At 39.5% G+C, this 25,419-nt stretch overlaps 1 protein-coding gene across 2 annotated transcripts in view; it reads right to left on the reverse strand.

The window, feature by feature from the left end:
- Positions 1-25,419, reverse strand: part of LOC109478277 (bifunctional heparan sulfate N-deacetylase/N-sulfotransferase 1-like) — a 69,067-nt gene extending 43,648 nt beyond the window's left edge. For both annotated transcript variants that reach the window (XM_019779736.1, XM_019779735.1), the window contains exons 1-2: positions 25,299-25,419; positions 11,911-11,982 (exon numbers count right to left, since the gene is read on the reverse strand). The gene's annotated coding sequence lies outside the window, so the exon portion shown is untranslated. The remainder of the gene's footprint in view (positions 1-11,910; positions 11,983-25,298) is intronic.

Below are 25,419 nucleotides of genomic sequence, written 5' to 3' on the forward strand. Positions count from 1 at the left end.
TCCCCCAAATATTACATGATGCTTAACTGCTGAAATATTATAATACATGTAAGAAGAACTTTCTGAAAGCCTTCACTTGACATTCAGCTTCATATTTCAGTTCACTTAAGACTAAACTTTATGGTAAATGCACACCACACATATCAATTTGTTGTGGATAATACATAAACATTGTATTTTGCTACAGTTGACTTAGCACTGAAATCCTTCGTATGGGTTTCCTTGGCATCGCAATCAAAAAGGAATTAAGGCCCGCTTTCTTTAATGGTTGCCTATGTGCTCAGACAGGAGGAAAGCAAATCACGGATTTATCTCACATCATAATGACTTGGGAAGCTAATGTAGCATTGAATTGGGGCTGCTGCTTCAAATTTCCTTGTTGCAATTCTACGCAAATGAACAAACAGTGCCACAGGCATGGGGAGAATGAGAAATATGTTATGGCAATGGATACTCAGGGAAACGATGGTCACACTTTAATGTAAGGAGATATCCCATTGGGGTATAAACTGGGAGTGAGGAATATCACAACACAGTTTAATGGTCTCAGGAGTACTATTGTGGCTTGATTGGTTAAGGACAACTGCGATCCACGGCCAAAGACTTATTGAGTGGAGAAGAACTAATCTACCATTAAGTGATAGTATTGAACTGTTACCACATGGTTAAAAGTTTTGGGAATTGAAGTACAGTATGGTTCGCACGTTTTAAAGAGCTCCTTATGCATGAAACAAAGTGGAAGATTGGGTAAATCCTTAGACAGATGGTACACCTGTTATGTACATGTAGGTATGCTTCTAACCAATGGCTTTGCAGAATGACATATAGATAATATACTTTATTTCTTTACCTCATACCAAAGGACTAAGGCCAGGCAAGGAACTAGTGGTAGTATTTTATCCTGACAAGGGCAACCTCGTATCTTCTACCAGTCCCTTTGTGAAGTTAACAACCTGCAAAGACTTATGTGACGGAAAATGTATGAGCCCAAGCAACAAAAGCCTTCAGCAGCCATCAGAAAAATCTGGTCGTTTGTCAAGTTGATCCACATATATGAGCCGTACTTCAAAGGAGGATACTGATAGCAGACATGTAGACTGCTCCCTCGGAATAGTGACGCCTTGCTGTCAAACTATGGTTGACAAATAATTCAATTTACATCATCGGTGTTAGAAATACCCATCTACAGTCTGCATTTTGCAGAGACAATTTCAACATTGCGGAACAAAAATTAAGCAACCTGCAACTGTGCAGACTGAAAAAATCAGGCAAGGGGTTCAATGGAGCTTTTGTGTTACTATTGACTCTATAATATACAAGTAATTTTGCAGATATTTTTCAAATTGCATGTAAAATGTTTGCCAACATGCAATGTTGTATATGCCATGTTTAGATCCCCACTTTTAAGTGTGCATTTTCAAAAAGTATTTTTGAATTGCTGAAAATGTATTTTTGAATTGCAGAACAAAATTTTGACATTCTGCAATATTGCAGAACCACTGATCATATTCCTGGAATCTTACATGTAGGTAATATTGTGTATATACAATTTCTTGAATTTTCAATCCTCTATAAAATATAACCTTTTGTGAAATTCTATAGGTAACTTCAGAATGTTAAAAAGTAATACAGCAATGGCTTTATTCATTCTTCTGACAGATGTAAGGAATATACTCAGTGTTCGAAATACCTGTCTGCAGTCTGCAATCTGCAGATAGATTTTCAAGATTGCAGAAGAAAAATTTATACAATCTGCAATTTTGCAGAAGGAAAAATAGACTCCAGATTCAATAGTTTTCAATTTAGCAAACTAGCACTCTCAGGTCCTATCAAGGACAGACAACACTTGAGCTCCTGTTCTGAAACAACAGGAGCTTCTTCACTAATTTGCATCATCCTTGTCTTGACTTGTCTATCTTTTGTTTCCCTTTGGACTTCCAAAAATTTGTCTTCACTAATTTGCATATCAATCAATACTTTTTGCTTATAAACCTGCAGTTCTCCTTCAGTCTCTTAGTGTCACTGATGAGAAACGTAATAGTCTGACCGTTTTAGGTAGCACCAAAATTATATACAGCTACTTGAGTAACTGTTTTTTTTGTCTTTTATTAGTATGTTTTAGTATGTTTTGCAGAAAGTTTTTCCAAATTGCAGAACAAAATTTTGACTCTTCTGCAATATTGCAGAGCACTGAAAAAAAGTATTTCGACCACTGATACTGTATACAATACCTTTACATACATGTAGGTAAACCAAATAAACACAGACATCTACATTTTGTGTACATGTAGGTGGACTAGTGCACCCAAAATCAACAATTAGGTGCACAGCTCCAATTCTGGGTACACAAAGTGCATATGCATCTAGTACAGGTATTTCAGCCCTGACATTATAATGCATCTATCTGACTCAGATACTGAGTGGGCTTGCAACATGGCATGTATTGGTATCTGCACTATCGATTACAAAACATCAAGGGAACATTTGTATTGGCATGCATTAAACAATATGGTCGTACTAATTAGCTGAACCATGCCTCAAACGCACTCAAGATAATGAACAAGATAATTATCGATCTAAAACTTTGACTGGCTAATTATCATGTTGGCCAGCACATGCCCACGCATACATTTCTCCCAAAAAGGCATTTGTATCGTTCAAGCTTGTGTGGTCATACTATCATTGGGTCAAAACAGATGGGAGATCAGTGCCTTTATCCCTTAATCTGATCCAACCTAATCCAAGTATCCAAATAAGCAGATCCTGAGGTACTCAAAACATCATGCATTTTTGATGTCTTTCCATCCAGGGGGATTTTTCAGCTGTAATCACCTTAGTGAGGCCAAACATAACATGACCACTTCCGCATTCCAAAGGCTATCCATCCGACAAGTCAAAATAACCAGAGCCGAGATCAGGAATACATTTTCAATACAAGGGGACACAATTTTGTGGTGTTTGAAGTTTGCAACAGTAAAATTTGCATTGTTTGCAATTACGGTGATTTTACTGTGTAGAGGTCACGGTGAAACATAAAACCACCAACAGTATTTCATGTTTCATACTAATCATAGTAATCTTGCAAGATTTCAGCAACTGTTGCAAAATTGTTAATTTTCTCAGCAACGTCTATACTAATCTCCAAGCAGATCCTTTGGTGGCATAGCCAAAGGAGTGACCATTGACCCAAGTGGCCACTCCTTTGACCAATGGTTACAGCCATGCCACTGTACTATCTGCTTGGAGATTACTGGTAATCTATGCCACAAATTTGATGGAAGGATGCCTACTAATACTATGCCAGAAATTTATGACACTGTGAATACATGTATACATTTTTGTATCAGTACAGTACTAACTACATGCATACTACAATGTACACTTGAATAATTTTATGGTAGCCTGTGTGATGGCCCAAAATATCACCTGGTCCAAATGTTACCATGGCCCAAGTATAACCAAAGATACCTTACCTTCTCACATCCTAACTAACAATGTTACACCTGCAAAGTAATGCTTACATGTACATGTACATGTACATACCCTTGCCGACATACTGTATCCACGGAGGCAGTGGGGTGGTTGTACATATCAACTAGATGTATGTAATATGCAGATCTATATCATATCGGAACTCCCTGCGAGCCATCCTGGCATACCTATTAATTATGTCCACGGGGGTAGAAAATTGCGTTTTGTTACCCTATTGGGTATTGACCACCGCAGGTGCCAATCAGACTGCCCTAGAGGCCTGCAGGAGATTCATCCTGGAAAGTAACGTCTGCAGTCTCCTACCTGATATATCTGAGCTAAAATCACACCTGTACAACACAGCTACCACAGGTTTTATTCCAGTACTTGTTCTACCTGTGAATTTCAGTAAACATTGAAGGACCTGTCAATAAAATTGCAAGAATCAGCAGTATACATGTATGACTGATCCTTGCTTCTAGCTGACCTGATATCCCAAATGCATGATTTGAGCTTTAAATACATCAAAACCATTAATAATACTTTGAGCTCTTGGTTTGTTAAATGAAAGTTAGTCGATGTCTCTTCTCATTTGGTAGTCAGAGGTTGTACATATCTACTGGTCTCGTACTTTTTCTATAAACTTGACTGAATGATTAATTGACATTCCATCAATGACTGTACATTTTGTACATTTTAGGCTCCTAACTAAGATCTCTAATGGGAATACATTTTACATCATGCAAAAATACTGTTAATGGCATGACAAAAAAATGTCACTTTTATGTCGTTTACGTACTTTATGAATTAGGGGAAAGGAAAATAAGTGAGAATTTTGTCGCCATGGCTTGGTCATATTTCATCTGACTGTAAAGAAGACTGTATGTTGTCATAACCAAAGAAAGTAAAAGATACATGTTATTGTACAGTCCCTTTGAGTTTTAATGTCACAGCTAATATCAGTTCTGTCAATATACAATCTATGGCCCTTTTCTGGTCCGCTCTATCTTCTCTGGAAGGTCTTAAAACCTGACGAATGCTCCTTGCAAATGATTATCGTGTAACTGTTAGTCTTTGTCATTATCAATTGATCGTAAACAGTAAAAATGCCACAGTTCTCCCAAAGGTTTTACTGTTGCATTCATTCTCCCCAAACAAATCTCTTTACAGCCTGTGTTTTTATCCCTGAATGCTATAACTGGTATCACATATCACTGATGGAATCCAGTTTATGCTTTGGCAACAACACTGTATAGGTAAATTTATACATACATTCCTTGGGATTATGCTGCACACTGCAGCATTCAAGGCATTGCATTTTGACAGGGTACAAATTAAAGAAATTGCTGTTTGGGGTAATAAAGATAATGGTTGCTGACATCTAGTCAAAGACATACAATCATACACCTCATTATGGCTTAGTTTTGGCTCAGCCTTGTAAAAAAGGGATCAATCTTGAATATTTTTCAAACAAAATACAAACGTATCGACATGGGACAGGATGGCAACATTGCAGTTAAACAAGAAATTGAAGACCTCAAACCTCTGTGAAATAGGTATTTGTTCTTTCTATTCATTGTGAATTTCTTGTTGATTCTACTAACTACATGTGTATTATGCATTTTCCCACTGGCTTCAATAAGACAGCATACATTAAGGGAGTAACAAATTTTAAGTGGTGAGAAAATGGGACATACGTTTGCAGCATTATGAGCTTGTGTTGAGATGTAATACCATAAAATACATGTATGTAAAAACTTTCAAACTCCAAAGTAAGTGATTTGCCTGGAATCATCCGTCAGCAGGTGAGTCTGAGTGGGTCTGTCAGATGGTCCCGTGTCCTCATCCATCGATGAATCAAGGTTGCCATCTTCTATCTAATATCCACAATCTCCTGCTGTGACCTTATGGCTGGGAGGTAGTCTGGATACATATTGACTAGTGAGCCAGATTTGGTGGTAATACGGTGGAAAAAGCAAGTATTGCATAAAGGATGACATTCCCCCTGTAGGGTATGCAGGCTGACATACTCATCTGGGACGTCATCAGGACATGTCTGCTGACCTTCACTTTGTGACCTTGACTTTTCATCTTTTAAATCAATGAGATGAACAAAACTTCACCACAAATTTTTCGATGCAATGAATGCTCTTGAGATACAGACATTTTCTTTCATACAAAATTCATGTTTAAGTAGTAATTAACCCTATTTTGAGGCCTGCGCCAAGGGGTTTCTGTTAGGCATATTTTAGAAAATACAGTATTTTCAGTTGAAACAATGTAGTCTCCAGTTTACATAGTCTGCTATAAAGTGCCTTTCTCAAGGGCACAACACTGGGGCCTGTTAGGGATTCAAACCTAGAACCCAATCCACGAGACTACCATGCCACCACTTAGCCAAAGCATCTAACAAAGGCTTCCTAATAAGCTGTGAAAACAACACACCTTGGACACACTAAATGTCAGATACAAAAGGTTGCCTGCATGATGTATATTTCAACAGCACATCCAGCGACCCCCGTGTCTCTTTCCCTCTATCTGCCCAGGTACAGAGAGTTATTGGTCTGACGTTAAGTGATGGCATGTTCTGTTGTCAGAAATGATGGATAACAGGCTTTTGTTCGTCCGGGGCTTGTGTCATTCAGCATTTTCCATCTGCTTCAGTCATATCATTTATCATATCTAGAATGTTGCTTAAAATATCCTCCTGACACCGTGTTATCCTTTGGCAAATGCCGTCCTCTTATTATATATATATTTAAAAAAAGGTTTTTATCTAGAACAAAAAAGATGACAATTATGTTCCTCATACTTATTCTAAATTATTAGCAAAGGAGCACTAAAGTTGGTAGAAGGGTTTTATTTACCAATATATAATTTATCAATTAATACATAATCAGCAGATTTCCACCTTTGCGACTGTGTTTTGTATCAGTGTGACTACCCCCATGCAGTCCCTATACGTGTATGTACATTGTACAACATGTATTCAACTTCAGTGTGAATATTTTCAGCAACAATAGCTGATGTGTTATGCCAAAGGGCTATACAGATACCATGCCCGTAGCCGAGGGGGTTCGGGGGTTCGGAAGAACCCCCCCACAAGGCTCAAAGGTCCACTTTTTGGTCCACTTTTTATGTAAAGGTCCACTTTTTGGTCCACATTTTATGTAAAGGTCCAAGGTTTTTCTTGAAAAGATGGACTGGAATCGTAGAAAAACTGCTCTCTTCGTCATTGAATAAAAATTTATCTCTGATTTTCTCTTGGAAATCCTGTCAAAAATGCACGAAATGCCATTTTAGAAGGTTCATTTTTCAAAATTTTCCGGGGGAGCATGCCACCGGACCCCCCTAGGAACCTCGCGCACGGCGCTCGAGGTACACTCAAGCAGTGGGACGAACCCCCCCATTCAAAATCCTGACTACGGGCATGGATACAGATACAGAAATGAATATGCCAAGGCAGTCAGTTGTTGAAAAGATGGCAGACTTTGCCTTTCCACTCCTATCTTTTATCTATTATGAAGAGAACAAATCATCAACATCATTGCATGTCTGAGGAATAACTAAACATCATCATCAACCATCTAAATGAAAGAACGCAATGCAATTTTAAAGGAATCAATGTGACAAGGGGAAGCAACATGAATTGTAAATAAGGCCTGTAGAAGATAAGATATCATACATCAAAAGTAATCATCTTCATATCATCCTGCATTATGCATGGGGTCGTCCATTTCAATTTCATGTGGCCTGTACAATTTATCGATCTTCGTGTGTTTTGCCTTAAGATCTGCAAGAATGTGATGATATTGATATTATTATTCTCAGGCCCATCAAAAATACAATGGGGCTCCAAGGAAAACCCATAAATTAAAAGACCTATGAAAAAGAGCAAGCAACATGGATGAATAAACTAAAGTACTGGCATAACATTCTTAAAGATGTTCTGTACATAATTAATGTCCTCAATGATCTATCCAAAAATTCCAAGACAAAATGTCATGTTTGGAATTACCACTGAAGGTTATTAGAATCAACAAATTAGATCAATTCAGACTTTTTTTTTAAATTACCATAAAGATTGTATGAAATACTTTAATTAAGACAGAAACTGTTGGAGGGTCGCTTGGCTTCCTGAATTCCCCCATGTCCGTATAACAAGAAAAACGTAGAATTCCTGGACATGTGCATCAGATACTGGTCATGAAATGCTTCCATGGGGCCACATGGATTTTGTCATCTGAGGATCATAACGGATTCATGGGGAGCGAGGGCTTGATTAGAAGCCACCTGTTATGGCGGGTTGTGATCTCCTAACCCCATCAACTCAGCAATCCAGACTAGGCGTGATGAGGTCAGCTGCAGAAAAGGCCCTGTTGGCAGATCATTTTCTTAAAACCCCTTTCCACTAGCTGGGTTACTGCTGATGAGTGACCAACGATTTGACAGAATTGCGTAGATGAGAAATTGGCTTTCTTTGCTATATCATGTGTTCTTTTGTCTTCAAACCATACTTTTATATCTTGTTTCATATTTCAGCTGCAGAAAAGGCCCTGTTGGCAGATCATTTTCTTAAAACCCCTTTCCACTAGCTGGGTTACTGCTGATGAGTGACCAACGATTTGACAGAATTGCGTAGATGAGAAATTGGCTTTCTCTAAGTCTAACATTTCATGTGTTTTTTTTTTTGTCACACAAACCACACTGGGTTGTATTAAAATTCCGAAATCGAGGGTCACATAAATCTGATTTTGGTTGCTCTCTGGTGGAAAGGAGGGTTTACGTGTACAGTACTGTAACCCATTCTTCACAGGCCGTTTCCATACATCATGAGAAATGAAACATGATCTTCTACCTGTTCCTGACAGCTGAAGCGTGGATTATGAAGCATCACGACCATGCTGCATCAGCATGGCAAAAATTCACATCAGCGCATACAAAAAAAGGCCATTGTACTTTCAGAATTGACGAAATAAATCATCCTTTACATCCGCTACAATATCGTGAGCTCGCATTATCGCAGACACAAACGTTACCAATATCTTTCCTTTCTTGGGATGTCATCCACATTTCACAAAGGGAAGCCAATGTGTATACATCATTTCTTGTTACCTTCATGTCTTATCTGGAGCGGAAAGGTTAGGAGCTTTCACCCTTCATATTTCTCCTTCACACATAACCTGATATCCCCACACTGGCTGGCTTTATGAGCCCTGGTTATTCAGGTACAGCACAGAGGCAGGGATGGAAATGAAACCTATTGATCCAGCGGCCAGGACATGGTTTTTTTTTCTCCATAGAAGTAAAGTTGGAGGAGATACAAATGTAGCTCTAGTCTTAATCATGGCATTACGGTTAATTCCATGTAGGAGTACTGTTTTGGGTGGCCAAGCTGTGGATTTGTATATGTAGAAGTTGGACTATTAATGGTCCTACAAGAGCAAGGAATGCCTATTACTGTATATCTGTTTGTGCAGACAGAGTAGGTTGATAGCATGTGGGTGGAGGGAGATTGACAGGAAGAATGACAGGTTATAAGGTCATCCTCAGTAGAAGGGGTGAACGTAATTGAGGTGTCTGAATCAAATTTTTTAATTACACTTTTACCTTTTGCATCATAGTCCAATTATAAAATTAAGGGTCATACAAATCCAATTTTGATAACTGCATGGTTGCTCAAACACATCTATTGGAAAGGCGGAGCCTAATAATACATTTTGTAGTTGTTTCAGCTGCAAAATTAAAACTCCATAAATGCCTACTTTCCCCTCCTACCATGAAATTGTACGTTCTTGAGAAGTCGGCAGAATTTCCAGAGACTTGGTCAAGTCGCTTGAGCTTTTCATCACTCACGCTGCCTTCTGCATTATGCATGTCTGTGTAAACTTGCAGATAACAGAGAATCCCAGATCTTTTACATTCTGAAGTTCGGTACTCTGATGTTGATCTTCAAGCAAGCTTGGTAAAAATCCAAAAGCCGGGAGGATCAGTAAGTTGTTAATCCAAAATGAAAACAATAGTGGGTGTCACTCGAAGACCTGAATTAACTACATTAGCTTTCATACAATTCAGACTATTCATGATGTACAAAAATAACCCAATAAACTCAGGTGGAAATACAACTACTAAGTTCATGCTACCAGCTCAGAAAAGACGAAGAAATAGTCATGCCTTCACCGGTGTTATCAACAAAGGATTGAGGTATTCAAAACATTTTTTCCTAAAACTACCGTATCCGTATTCATAGGGTGGGACTTCCTGGCACTAAGTATACTGGGCATCCTAGATAGCTTTAAACTCACAAATTCTTACAGTTAGATGTGCAAAGTTGTTCAGTGTAAATGTAATATACCCAGCTGCCGCTGCGCTGTGTGCCCATGAAGCTGCTGTGTTATGCCAAAGGGTGGTAATACCGGCTATACAGATACAGGGATACAAATTGATCCAACGTGTCTTGGGCTCTGCTTCTCAAAGTCGTGGTGAAAGAAAGCTTTAGATCTCAATTGCCAAAAGTATGTTCTTTGAAGTGACCTGAAATGATCGTAGAGGATGGTACAACATCTAAGCATGAAGGATGATAGCAAAATGAAACTTTTCTGAATAGGACTTGAAAACTTTTCCTGCAGGTATTTTCTGTATGAGAAATAGGGGGATTATTGATCCACATCTCTGACTCCAAATTCAGCCGGATCTGTGGAACCAATCTGACTCCCCCTGACCCTGTGTGAAAGGGTCTAACCACTAAAATTAGTTCGTCAATACGTAATAGCTCGGAGATTTTCCCCCGCCACGAATGGGAACGATTATCTGACATCACCACATGGTAAGAGCGCCGCAATCCGATTGAAATCTGCCTGGAGATATGGTTTGATTGAAGCCTGAGCCCTGGCACACACAACACACGCCCGGTGATCCCGGGTTTATGGATCTCCTGTATAACACCTACACCTGGGTCTTAAATGGGCATAAGAAACGGGGCCCTTAGGACGTGCCATAGGCCCTGAGTTATGGCACTTGGCAATTCATAACACCTTTTCTGATACAACTCCTAGATACCCATCTGAAGATTGGGCCTGAGGCCTGGTTTAAGAAGGGTCACACATTATGATAAAGTCATCAGAACAGGTAAGGCTGGTAAGACCCCCTCCCCCTAGAGACTGCCACTGCTGAGCGAGCAAACATTCAACCAATCGCTTCACAAATTCATAGATAAAGAACCAAGTTCTTTGTGTGTTTTATTGTCTTTTACATTCTGCATCGTGTATTCCAATTATGATTTCATGGGTCACAAAAATCAAATTTTGGTCACTGTGTTTGTTTGTTTTACATAACCAGTAAACTGGCTTTTTTTAGGGGTAACACACCAGTTTTCGTAATCGAAGCTAGGTGTTCATTTCTACCTGAATGAAGTGAGGAAGTTGTGTAAAGTGCCTTTTCCCAGGGCACAAGATCGGTGACATGAGTAGGATTCAAACCCAGGACCTCTTGGTCCTGAGCTGGACATGCTACCGTTTATGCCACACGACCTCACTCTGGTGTGGTTTCTCAGCGATCGTCAACTAGCCTTAAACCTGTCAGGATGAACCAATACGTCAGGATAACCGATTGGCAGGCTGACCAATACTGGTTATTAATGACTTCCAATACCGTGACCTTTCTTTCAGCTGTTGATTAGTGGTTTTCACCTGGAGTCAGGGGTTACCACAGTTGGGGAGAGGTCATGTCAGGTTAAATATATCTTGAGGGGTGTTGCTATAATGATGGCCAACCTGTGAAAGTTTTCAGCCTGTGGTAGTACATGGAACTTTCTCTGGAACTATTCAGACTTGTAGGAACAAGAAATCAATGATTTCAGACTTCCAGGAAGCATTCTAAGTTTTTTATGAATTAATAGAAACAACCAAGGAAATTGTATGACATACTTTGATTGTACTGTTCAAGGTTGGAGAGTTATTTTTGTACTCATGCAATCCTCTGCTTCCTAAATTTTGCTGTCAATGTCTAACTCTAAGTCTGGAATATGAACAGAATTAGCAAGAAATTCACAATAATGAATAAAACAAGACATTCTCACAACAATTCAAAATTGTTTTCTGCAGTTTGAAAGCTTTGATTTCTTTTTGTCGCTGTTTGATGATGTTCATAACAGGGCCATTAAATATTGTCTATACTAAGTGAACAACAGGACACTCAGGTAATATAGAGTATGCAAAGATCCACTTCAGTTTGATCCAACAGCCTTGCCTTAAGACACTTACCTATGACGCTGGAAATATGCATTTCCATAGCATTACTACAGTAATACAGAATCATTTCAACAACAATCTTAAAACACCACAAAGAACTCATTTCCCCTCCTATTACGAGCCCCTACAAAAATGACTGAATTTACAGTATCATCTATGACAAACACATGGCGTATAAACATGCACGTACCTGTCACGGCCACCTGCAGATGCTCCAGCTGTCTACGTCTGTCTGCAGCTGCGAATCAGCTCTGATCTACACCTGCACAGACACGGAAAGGTAAATGGAAAGATTAGACCTTCTGAATGATCAAACAGACATCTAATGATGAAGTACTAACTACATGCTTGAATACTTTCTATTTTGTCTTTTAGATCACCACCGGATAAAAACATCTGAGAAAATCAATACATTAGCCAAGTAGACCGTATCATTTTACATTTACATTAAACTATTAACTACTGTCCTTATTCTATCAGTTAAAAATCAGTATGTGGTACTTCTGACCGCCTTCAGTATCAGCATAATTTCTACAATTTTGTGTGGATTAACAGATTTGCTGAATGCTAAAAATACCAACACATACGTATCACCGACTAATGCTGATGTATTGCTGCTCCTGTTGACTAGAAAAGTGCGCAAACGAACAAACGAAGCTCGACTTATACGCCGCACATTAAATGTTATCCAATCGATACATATTTCCTGCCTGACTGACAACGCAGCACGCAGCCATTGTGACTGGCTGAAAATAAATGAATTCATCAGTCTGCTCGGAATAAATCTTTGGGCTGGGCGACTGGACGTCCTGTATTAATTACCACCATATATCACACCTCAGTGCTCCTGCCCTTTGCAGTCAAAAAAGTTGGCTAATATCTATACCGGCTGTTGATCAATGCGTTTGTCTTGCACGGTCGCTGGTAATGTATTGATTACCTCCATACATCAACCAGCACGCTGGTCTTCCTTTCTTAGAAAACTTTAAGAACTCCCATCCGTCAATGTCTGAAGATTTGAAGCTCCTTTTGAATGGAGAAGTTCAGCACATGTTTTCTAGCAAGCACAGTTCATTATGAAGGTAATTTTGTCCATCACACAAGCCAACAATCTTCATTACACATGTGGACTAGGAAGCTGGCACTTTGTAAGCATGCTAAGGTGGTTCTCAGATTTGCCCACGTCATTTTTTTTATTAGAAAAAAAAAAGAAAAAGACATTGTACGTGTACCATTCAGTTCTGAATCGATCCCAAAATGTTTTTTTTTCGCCTGACTGTTTCATTGATTTCCTACAAAAACAGGAGAACCAGCAAATCAAATAAGTGTGGCATAATTAGCATTAATACCATCAACAGAATGTGCCCTTCTTATTGCTCGTTACTTGTTCCAAAACAGAACTTTGATGAGTTGCAAGAGAATGATAGATGATAACACTTCAGGGTGGCCGTACGTACCTGTTATAACTACATAAAGGCTTCTCCAAGAAGCACACACTGCAATAAACTTGCTTTACAAGAGTGGACGGGTGCACGGAATGAGCCACTGAATATGCACAACACTTTTCTGGCTTGCCTTCAAACAACCATTCCTTCAGAAAACTTTTAACTGCTACTGGCAGCAGTCAGCTAAAAGTGAAGTAATAGACAGAACCTAATATAAAATCCCTTTGTTACTCTTTCCCATATCGATGTTGGCAGATTGCCTAACAAAGTTAACACGAAAGGTCCTGTTTGATGTTAGCAAGGTCGCATTAGGCTCAGAATGAACATTTCCAAAATGCTTGGTGAAATCCCTGAAGACCAACAGCCTGGGGCCTGCAACCTTCCCTTATAACCAACTTTAATGAACACAGAGCTGCGCCCCTGTAAAGGCAGAACATATTGATTGGGCCGAAATAAAGAATTCAATGAAAGCAATTGGGGCTTATAGGCTATTAGTCAAAATAGCAATGCGCCCATCACGAGCGGATATAAAAAGGTGAGTTGCTCCGAGGTTGTGGCCTTACCAGCCTGCCAGCTAATGAGTAGCCCTTTATGATGAAAATATCTTTAATCTCAACACTTTTACGACAGGAAGAGGTGGTTATAAAATGTGATGAAGTCCAAGTTTGGAGCCAAGAAGGTCAAGTTTGGCTGCTGTTTCATGGACATGCATCTTCCTTATTGCTTGGATGTGAATTGAGTTTATTTTTATAGACACATGCAGAAAGAAAAACCAGGTGGTATCAACAGATGAAGCCAAATGTTGTGAATTATCTATTTATAGAGAGGGCCAAGGTACATCATCCTATCATCCAATAGGGACTGGAACACTACAATCTGATTAAGTTCATTACTTTTTAAACACTGTGGCATTATTATGATATATTGGGTAATTGGAGCTTTGTTTATTGAATTCCCTTCCGGAAAAGTCAAAGGGACACCATAAATATATTCTAACCTGTCCAAAGATTACGATGATATTCACGCTGCTGCATATAATTTGTTATATGATAGTGGTTGATAGGAAAGTTTGACTGTACTTTGAAACTACTTGATATTCTACAAGCATATACAACATGTACATGTACTTGTCTCACTATAGGATTAGGAAGATACCTGGGCAAGATATAATCATACACGGCACATGTATATCCAACTGACAGGACCCTCGCTTGAGAAGGAAATAAGTGAGGGGCATTTTCATCCTTAATACCAAGTATCTGGGCTGTAAGACATCAGGTAATACATCAAAGTCATCCACGTCTTCCTGTACCACTCTCACTTTCAAGGCACCACTTTTACTTTCCTGGGACCCAATCAAGGCAGACGGGAGTGAGAGTGTTACTAAAACACTATAATCAATATGCCTACATACTTGGATCTACTCCAAAGGAAAAATGTCCTCGGCACATAATCTATAATACCAGTCAACTATCCGGAAAAGTTTGAAGGTATCTTGGCCGACCCTTTAGTCCAGAAAGTGAGGGTGAATGGCATTGAATACATTATGATATACCATAACGCATACACTAAAAGCAGCAGTCATGATCAGAAAGTGCACACATAGTATGCAGCGTTATTCTCAGATACTATAGAGAAAGATGAAAACATTGTATGGGCCTTGATATTTATCAGTACTGTCTTTGATTCTAGCCTGGGTGCCATCCTATTTGTATGCCGGGGCCCCCAAACTCACTCCCTAAGAAATATTTCTTGCGAGTATGGGAACCCCGGCATACAAATACTGAAATAGGATGTCAAACACATGCATATAGGTTCCCTTCATTATGAAGACATTTGAAGTTTGAAATAAACATTCGGTGAACAGTTTATTCAAATTTCAGAAGTCATCGTTGTTCAGGTACACTGTGGAAATTTGTTGTACCTTTCAACAGTCATCCCAGCCATCTTCCACAATGTGCATACAGGAACATTTTGTTCTTTCGTAAGACCAAAATGATGGCCGTAACACTGGTTTTACTGAAATATTATTTGGCTTAACTGTTCAACGCACCAAAACAAGACACATTGGTACCACAACACCCAAGAAGAAAAGCTGACAGCCTGTCATCTTTTTTGCCAAGTCAGCAGCAGAAAAACAATATATCAGCCAAAATGATATATCACAAACTTCAATTCCAAGTACACTTGATCCGAACTCATGACCCCTTACTGAGAGTTAGTGTCAGAAGTTGACACCCCAAGGACGAACTGCGTTTCCTTATCATTCTAACCAGTTGATCATGACAATGGCCCAGTCATCCAGGCTACAGGTGCAAACTGTAACTGATGAGCAGAAGGGACAGATGGAATGATCTTAGGCCATATTGATTTGATTATATGGGTACCATCAAAACACCCAAAACTGCATGCAAGAAAAATGTTTGTTCTTTTCATATCTTCTCTCTGACTTTGGATTGGTGGTGCAAGTAAGTGGTAATTTGAGCCCTGCTTCCTTTCTTCTAGCATCTTTTACTTTTCCCTTCGACCTCTGGCATTCTTCACGTACTTAAGGAAACAGTAAGGTCGCTAAATTCAAGTACTGGTTCCCTTCATTGGGCATCTTCTTCATAATTCTATTTTTCCTCTCTCTTCCAGATACAGCCACACTGAATACAGCCATAAGGCATAGGAGATAAGACAAGTGATCAGTGCACCTTCATCAACTTGAGTGTTATGCCCAGGTACAAATTGTTTGGCCTGGTCTGAGATTAGAGCAGGCAGTGTTATCTGGACAAAAGCAGCCCTAGGCTGGCTCCAACCTGTCTAACTGTGACCCCACTGGCGGTGACCCTGCATGTTCCATCCAATTTCACTCCTCAAGACAAGAAATCAGAGATTTCTGACTTCCTGGAAAAATCTTGGGTTTTCATGGGAATTTATTGGAATAACAGAGTAGATTGTCTGGCTGAAAATGCTTTTGTCTCAGCCGAGAGGTACTAGTAATACTAATAGCAACCTATTTGTGCAGATGCATGTAGTTGTGATACATTTGATGCCAACCACCAGAAATCGCTGTATTCGTTTGCGTCTCGCCTGATCCTCAAGCCTGTTTTGGCGACATTATTACCTTCGCCAAGAAGGTTATGTTTTCAGTAGCGTTTGTCCGTCTGTCTGTCTGTCTGTCTGTGAACAGCATAACTCAAGAAGCTTAGTATGCATTGTCATGAAACTTGGTAGGTGGGTAGGTCTTGATAAGACCTAGAAATGATTAGATTTTGGGCCCCCTGGCGGCTTTTGTTGGTACTGCAGCAGAACTTCCGGTTTTGATATCTCGCAATCTGGACATGTCAGGGTCACGAATTTTGGTTGGTAGATAGCTCTTGGGGTAGGGAAGAAGGGACATAAGTTTGGCCTCCCTAGCGCCTTGTTCTGGAACTGCAGGAGCATTTGTTGAAAATTTTTCGAAGGATGATAACTCAAGAACCGGTGGACGGATTGTCATGATTTTTGGTATGTAGGTAGCTGAAGTGATGCTTGACACGATCAAATGATAATTATGCAAATCAGGAGCTAATTTGCATAATTAATGAGGAAATTCTATAAATCTGCTTCGTTCGATAATAGGACTATGAAACACGTGTGACATGTAATAGAGAACGAAAAAAACATCTGAGGATATAGATTATGTAAATGAAGACCTAATTTGCATAATTGATGGGAATATTTTATAATTTCATAGTTGTAACTTCTGGGAATTTCATACTTGCCACATTTGGAAGTTAAGTGAAGGCGAACATCAATAAACATAATTTATTCAAATCATGATCTCATTTGCATAATTTATGAGAAAGTGCTATAATAGCCTTTTTGTGAAGATAAGGTTGTCATTGGGTGGAAAATATGATCAACTGATGTAATCCATGCTAATGAGGCTCTTATTTTCAAAATCAATGATTAAAATTGTATGATTCTTCAACCGCAAGGGTTAACATCATTTGGCGAAGGTATGAGATCGTGGAACTCTTGTTGTAGATTGGTCTGCCCACCGTAAGGGTGCTTCCTGGCGGCAGGCCCAGCTCAGCTAAATTTATCTGTACATACTTCAATGTTTGTTTGTATTTAGATGTGTTTGTGTCATGTTATGTATGTCTGTAAACTATGGGCCGTTGAGCCTAAAATAAACAAACGATAAAGATATATACTTAAATATGGACTAGGACAGAAACTGTGCAGGATTGGAGGTCGCTTAGGCACTTCACACTTCCTGAATTCCCTCATGTTGACCTCAAATTCTGCTGGCTCTCAGCTAGATTCTGGGACCTTCAAGTTCACCCCATTTCCTGTGTCTGAGCTTTTGTCCTCCTGTCATTCTGGCTGTCAATCTTCTGCCCACCCATCTGCTGTCAACCTACTTTACACCAACTGCAAACACACACACACACACACACACTGACAATCCAACCAAAACTAGACGATGGAGGATGACACCACTGTCTTGACATGAGTGATGTAATAACAGAAATGCATCAATACTTGGAAAAAGTTGAAGACAATGACCATGAAACATGCATGAGTTCTTCCGGTCATTTAAAACATAGTTTCAACTTCAATTCTGCCATTCATGTAAAAGCCATCACTATAGGAAAATTTCACATCGATCTTTTAGGAGTGGCAATTTTTGTCATACCTCATAGTTTTATTCGAAGAAAATGAAAACCATGTACTTTGCTCCTCCATGCATTTGCCAATGCCCCCATGATAGTCTTACTAATCATCATTAGGTATTACGTTGTCCACAATTCTCAATGACTGGCACATGAAGCTTACATATTATAGACTATTGTAATCTCAAAATAAGTTGGTGAGTTCTCAATTTTCTCTCTGTAGGCCGTTAAACCCTTTCTCATCACTCCATGGGGACTTCCATTGCCAAGTTCAATTATTTTGATACCATAGAAGAGATATCCCAGAAACAGCCCATTAAGCTTGTACCCTGGTCCGTGTGACCTTCAGATCACCCATTCAAAAGCAGTATCTTACATGCGATCAAACGGTAGGGAAGATGTTCGATACAGCATGGAAATCTGCACACAAATGGATCGTAGAGATGACAAGGCTGAAGTCATGTCAGTGTTCGAAATACCCATCTGCATTCTACATTTTGCAGAGAGATTTACAATATTGCAGAGGAAAAATTCTACAATCTGCAAGTTTGCATCATTAAGTTGAGATTAGGTTGGAGACTTGTGTATTTGCAGAATGTGTTTCCGAATTGCAGAACAAAATTTTGACTCTTCTGCAATATTGCAGAACATTGAAAAAAGTAATTCTACCACTGCTTCTGGTACATGAATGGTAGATGACTGCCAACAAGCATATTTCTATTGGATTATAACTCATATCAATACTACTTTTTAACAAAAAAAGATCATCCAAGAACAATGTAATGAAGTATAAATGGATACCCCAGTAAAGCTGTGTTATAGAGTAAGTCACTGATCAAAACCTTAAGTTATTGATTTTGGTCTATTTTTCCAACATCATTACGTTGAATCTACCCTAGCAATATTCACAGTATATGAATGCAACTTAGTTATCTCAGACAGAAATGGTTGATTCAGCATTCTGTGACTGAGCAGTTTTTGGTAGGCTTCTGAAAATGAGGGGACTTTAATTTAAAAACCAACTGTGAAAGGGTCTGCACATGATACAGTGTATCAATAGAGAAAACCTGTAGATTTCAAACTTTCATTAAGTGATTTGGATCTCCAAATAAAGCTCTGTGTGGCCATGGATTCCCTTTCCCTGAAACAAAAGCTTGTTAAATCTTGCTTGGATGAAGCAAGAGCTGGAACTTCAAATGAAAGAATCCCATCAAAAAAATCAATACCTTTATCTAGTAGGAGCTGACAGTGGCTGGCTGATACAGAGAGCACATGGCCAAAAATGGTCATAAGTCTTCACTACGGGGATATTGAGGCATTACAGGATTTCTGGGAGTGGTCACTGACTTTAGTAACAAGTATGCAAGTCTTTTGTCTCCTGTGATGACATATAGCATAAGCTGGTCCGTGGTCCAGTTGGCAATAACAAGGCCATACCAACTTCATTTGCTGTTTCTCAGATTTTTGCAGGAATCCTCAATATAGTGTTAAGGCAACAAAAAAAACAGGCCTATACATCCTGCAATAGACCCAAATGAAATCACAGGAACCAAAAAGTGAATGAAAATGATAATAGTGAATCTGAGAACCAAGGAATTAAATTGGTGTGGCCTACGAATCCTGTTTTTACTGCGGCCTCTTTACTCAACGAGAGAGCGCTTTTCTCTCAGCGTGCATCTGTTAGCTTCCAACTCTGAGCGGGGGTAAGACCCTGACCTGTTTACAGAAGTGACCAAACCAAACACTGAAGGGGTCAAACAAGCATTCAGAGCTTTTTCATTATCTTGAGTCAAATGGGAAGAGGGGCTGTTGTGTTGAAGAGTTAGGGTTTTCTGCACATGAAAACCTGTGCTCAAAACATCTGCAAGTGAAAATAAGCAAATCAGCTGATTCCCATTAGGCGACAGATTGAAAATAATAAAACAGGTCAAACTTTTCTGCTAAAATATTTTGTACTTACATGTTTTCTGACATATTCCAATGATTTTTCATGCAAAAATTTCTCCCCAGATTGTTCACACGAAGAAAACCTGTTCCCCCATCAAAATATCACTTCCTTTCAAGCCCCTTCCCTCTGTGCTCTTTCATGTCTCCCTTATGGCTAATAAAATCTGACAGTCCTTCAGACTTGTTCTATCATCTTAATAATTTTATTGCATCCCTCGCATGCCCTTATATTGAACTTGAATACCTTCTCTGGTAACTTGATTCAATTTTTACCAACATAGCCGGCTGTCTGGCAGCTTTTTACGTCCGGTAAACTGTAATCTAGACAGCAGTAGTGTATCAAATATGTAAAATACAATTATGTGTCTCAATCTCGGCTGACTCTGAGGGCTTCGGGACAGTCTATTGAATAACACCCTTCCATAGGGACAGGGGACATCAAATATGTACAGACCTATTATGGTCCATCTATACCAACATTTCGGTAGCTTAGAGACATTTCCGGAAATGGGCGCCGAACTAATAGAATAACAAAGCAACGAGGTAATAATTTGACTCATGGTCGGAGACAGCACATTGGATAATATCAATGTCACGCTGTCCCTTTTGACCTTGAAAACTGATGGCAACAGTCAAACTTGGATGATTTGGCTGTGATAATTTATACTTATGGACTTCTATCACTATGAATCGTGGTGGGATATGTGTAGGGCTGTGTACCTAATACCAGTAGCATTTGTACCTAATACCTCAATTAGGCACTGCCTATAAAAAATGTTCCATGAAAAAATTGACATATACAGTAGCCTTCTTAGTAAAGGTTATGATGTCACTGTTCCATTTCCTTTTTTCCTAGAAAAAATGGTTGCTATTAAACCTTCTTAGCAGAAAGAAATGTCATCTGGAGAGATTGGTGCCACTGCCAGTCAAGTCATCAAGCCACAACAGTCTCCTGGCTTGTGTTACTACAACACATCTCTGACAGACACAGCGTACTCACAACTACAACTCAATGGATGAGATATAACAGGGCAGAACCAGCCAGAACCTGTCTGACTCCCTTAGAAACACTGACATCAGCCTCCAAATATTCCATTACAGTATACCTCTGGAGACAACACACTACAGTCCACTTCCACAGTAAAAATACAGAAACCAGAGATTTCGAACCTCAGGGAGGTAATTACGTATAGAGTTTTTGTGCATTTTTTTTACATTTTCTGAGAAGTTTCTGGGACATTTGATCCAGCTTCCTGTCAGTTTCATATAAACACACACACACGTCTAACGTGCAGAAATAAATATGGAAACACAAGTATACATACAAACTGACACACACACATGTGCATGTTTAGCATGTGGAAATAACTTGGAAACACAAGCAAACATACAAACTGACTCACCAAAAACAAAACCAGAATTCTCAATACACAGAAGTTATTGCAATATCAAGGCTGAGAAACCACATGCTTCAAAAGCCTTTTTTTAAAGTTTTAACTGAAACTTAAAAGCAAACTCTCCTATCTACCTGCCCCGAAGCCAGGCTCAGGGTACTAGACTGTATGGCTACAGTACACACACATCTCCAGCCATCTGAGACACTGTTACACAACACTTTCCAATGAAGGTCACGGCATTGGGAAACTTTCTTGTGATCTTGACAAATCAGACCTACAAATCCTCCAGTAGTATAGTGAGCTATTTTGATTTGTGTCAATTGTAGCTGAATCTCTAATTCAACAAGCGTTGTCGTTCAATTATTCCTGAAGTATAACTGGTCACTATAATTCTACAAAGCATGATACTTTGTATACGTTTGAGAAGAGTCATCCAGGGTAGAAAACTTGAATCAGTTAGATAGACAGTTAGACTTTTCAACTGGATGAAAATTCAATAGCCAAACGTTTCAAGTGTTATTACAACACTTTTCATCAGTGAAATGTTTATATAGGATTTCTGGAACGAGAAAAAAAAACGTTCTAAACTTAACTGTTAGTTGTTTTGTTTATTTAGAACCTGTTTTTTTCTCGTTCCAGAAATCCTGTGTAAACATGATTTCACTGATGAAGAGTGTTGGAATAACACTTGAAATGTTTGGCTATTAAATTTTCATCCTGTTGAAAAGTCTAAAGTACTATCTTACTGATTCATGTTACTTGTTACGAGGTACAAATACTTGGTAAATGTTATGTTTTTCACAAATTATTTGTACATCAAAGTTGAATGTCAGATTGTTTGAAAGGACACAACGGAAGTTATTATTAAATGTTGCATGCCCTACCTTGATTTACCATTTAATGTTACCAGGGTTCCCCATACAGACCCTAGTCTTAGCCCCTTCCATCTCAAGGAAGACTGTTTCTTACCTTCAAGAACGTCAGCGTAACAAATCCCGAAGTAATCTCCCAGGTACGAGCCTGTATTGCCCTTTTGTACAGCCAAGTAAAGATGTCAAAGGTTGTTTTAGTCATGGTAGGATGATACTTCTGCAGATTACCTTGGGGTTATGGGGAGACCAATGGGAGATGGCAGGCCTATATAAGACCTCCTGCTCAGCATTCTGATATACAAATCACTCCTTTATACATACATCATCTCTGACTTGGTCTTATCTGTGGCATTCAGGAATACAGCAATTCAGTGAGCAGGGCTTGAATTCATTTTTGGGAATAGGTCGGACAGTACACCAGAGACCTACTAGTACTACTAAAATTGAGGTGCACAAAAAAATTCTTCGCATACAGTTCTATTGCAGTATTGGGAGCACAAAAGTGCACATGCACCCGGTAAACTTCAAGCCCTGCTGGTGAACTGCATACTTACCTCTGTCTCTCTGTCATAGTATAACATTACACTTTACAGGATTAAGTATTTAAATCACTGCCAGCAGTAAGCAAAAACTTGTTAGATCATGTTTACAGGTAGATTAAGGAAGGAATTAGGTAACCTCGTAAGTACATGTACACATATGCTTGAAATTATGATGTACAAAATGTATACAATTCATCATATGTAATGAGCAAAGGTTTTCTTGTGCTCTATTGGTGTACATAGCAAAATGATTGATTGTATTTGTATAGTGTATTTAATTGCAGAATAAACAAAAATGTTGACGTTGTTCCCAGCACAAGCTGACTCAGTGACTTTCTGATTGTATTACAGAAAACACCTGTCAGCTATTAGTCAACAATTCACTAATATATAGCTGTGTCAGTCCTAATATCTAAAAACTAGAGCATGACATGTGTATGCTCATTTCATCTTTGGTAATACATTTGTACATGTATCAATATCATGTCCATATGGCACCAGAAATACAAAGAGTTATTTGAGACAATGAAAATATTTTTATGTATAACAAAGAGCTATACATTCATGTATTTTCCTGGGATATTCTTAGAAAGGAAACGGTAGTTTTTGCAGTTGAATCAATCCTGTAGTACAACAGAATATACAATGGAAATATATTTATTTGTAATAAAATGATATCATAAAAATGCAAATATTCCATACCACTCTCTCATTGGCTGAACCATTAATTGCCATTCTGTCATTGGTCATACATGTAAGTTACTAATCATGATTGACAGATAAGATCAGTATATTGCTACATAACACAGACTTGATCAGATCCATCATTCACTGTTTTGTGAAGAATGAGTTGACAGCACACAGTCCGACCAAACCATAACAGACACCACATCATACATGTATGATTTATACCAGCCCCAGCTGTAATCAAACCTTGAGTCTACCATGTGTAAAAACCTCATAAATCCTGATATTTGTCCAGTATGTATTTCTGTGCTGACCAGGCGATACGTTTTCCTAACTAGGCCACCCAGCTGACTGAGGAACGATCTCTGCTGAAACTCCTGACAGGGTCGGGCTTTATCGCTCTCACTTAACTCAGCAACCACCCATCCCCAGCTGCCAGCCGGATTAAATCCCCTCAGATGGCCAATACGTTTTGTGTAACAAACGGGCACAGACCCCCAGTAGCTTTCAATCTACCCCTGGGAGAGTTTTGTATTAAACAGTAAAGAGAACGAAAGGCCACCTGGCAAGGCCTTGGTCACTCTTTATGACCTTTTCACAATGAGTATCAAAACCAGGTTCAAGACAAGAAACTGAGGAAGTCAAGACTGAAGAACACAGTAATTATCAGGGACCCCTGCCGTCTATGACGACACGGTAAAAAAAGTAGAATATGTCAAATATCTTAAACACTTTGAAGAAATCTTTAGGTGGAAGCCGGGCCTGTACCTAAACCCATGTTTACTCGGTGAAGGTGCAAAGCTTTTAAACATTCTACAGCTGAGAGATTTGAAGCTATTGTTTGTTTCACCTTAACAGACCCCTTACTCAGCACACCTGGGCATTCAAGTCGATATTTTGTTTACGTAAAGACACTGTTGCCATATGGGCCCACCTTATATTTGCACTGTTGGGGCATCAGAAATCAGACACAAGGCACCAGCTAACGATATGTCAAGTGTTTGACGATTCCCACTGTGTTTGTATATGCTAACATTCCAAGCAAACATTCTCTATCTGCAGAGAGATTAGAAATAACTCAGATACCCTCACACGCAACCCAACTATTCAACAGTTAGCTAGTTTTTATAGTACGTATATCTCTTACACACAAGATGGGGTTATTAGTAACAGAAGAAGTGTGGAGAGTTGGCCTATATAAAGGGAGGTTTGACCACGGTCTAATTCACACCAAACAAAATCATCAGGCCTGCCCCCAGGCGAGTTGGAGGTCAGACTGCACAAAGGAGCACCGGGTCACGGGCTGATCAGGTTCATGTGGATGGTATATACTCTCCTCTAATGTCAACTAACCGTCCTTCTTTCTTCACAGAAACTCTTCGCTATCAGCCTCTACGCTTGCTTGACACCTTATGGAATATGACAACAAACACCAGCACTCGAGGCTGGTGGGCACAAACCGTATCTAGAGCTTTTGAAAATTCGCTCGCCCCCGAGTGCGGTACACTGACCACAAGGTGGAAATTCTTGGAAGCCCTAACACCCCACCCTTTCCTGCCCTGTTGAGTAACATAGGGAGTTTAGTTCAGTGGGCCGTGGTTAGTCAGAATAATAATTTAGGCCTGATTCGGTGTATAATTTTTACGAGGAAACGTACTCGCACCGTGAGGCTAGGCTGCTCGCTGGAACGACAACAATGACCACCGCTTTCATGCAGAAATCCTTTGTCCCAAAAGGCCAAACAACGCCTAGGAACTCCAAACATACCTTCTAACCACACCGAGAAGTTATCCTAGGCCATATCGTAAGGAATAGACGCCAGAGTACGAACTGAAGCGCCGTCCAACACACCGACCCCCCTCCCCACGCAAACACAGCCAACACCACAAAAATCAAAACTGTTGGTGAAATCGACAGCCGAAATGCCCCAAGAAACTTGTCCTTCCAGCAGCCACGTGGCACAACACGACAATTCCACAACTATCAGACTACTTATAACCACAGTCAGTGTACCAGCAAGTAGAGACTTGGGCAAAACTTACCTCCAAACGACGAGAAACAGCTACAAACTCGACGTCGCTTCGACTGTGTCTCCAATTTAGCTTAGAGCGCCGCCATATTTAAACGTGACGTCACTGGGACTTCCGCATTATTTATTCTAAA

The sequence above is a fragment of the Branchiostoma belcheri genome, unplaced genomic scaffold, assembly GCF_001625305.1.
Source record: "Branchiostoma belcheri isolate BF01 breed outbred unplaced genomic scaffold, Haploidv18h27 scaffold43, whole genome shotgun sequence".
NCBI classification, from domain to species: Eukaryota; Metazoa; Chordata; class Leptocardii; order Amphioxiformes; family Branchiostomatidae; genus Branchiostoma; species Branchiostoma belcheri.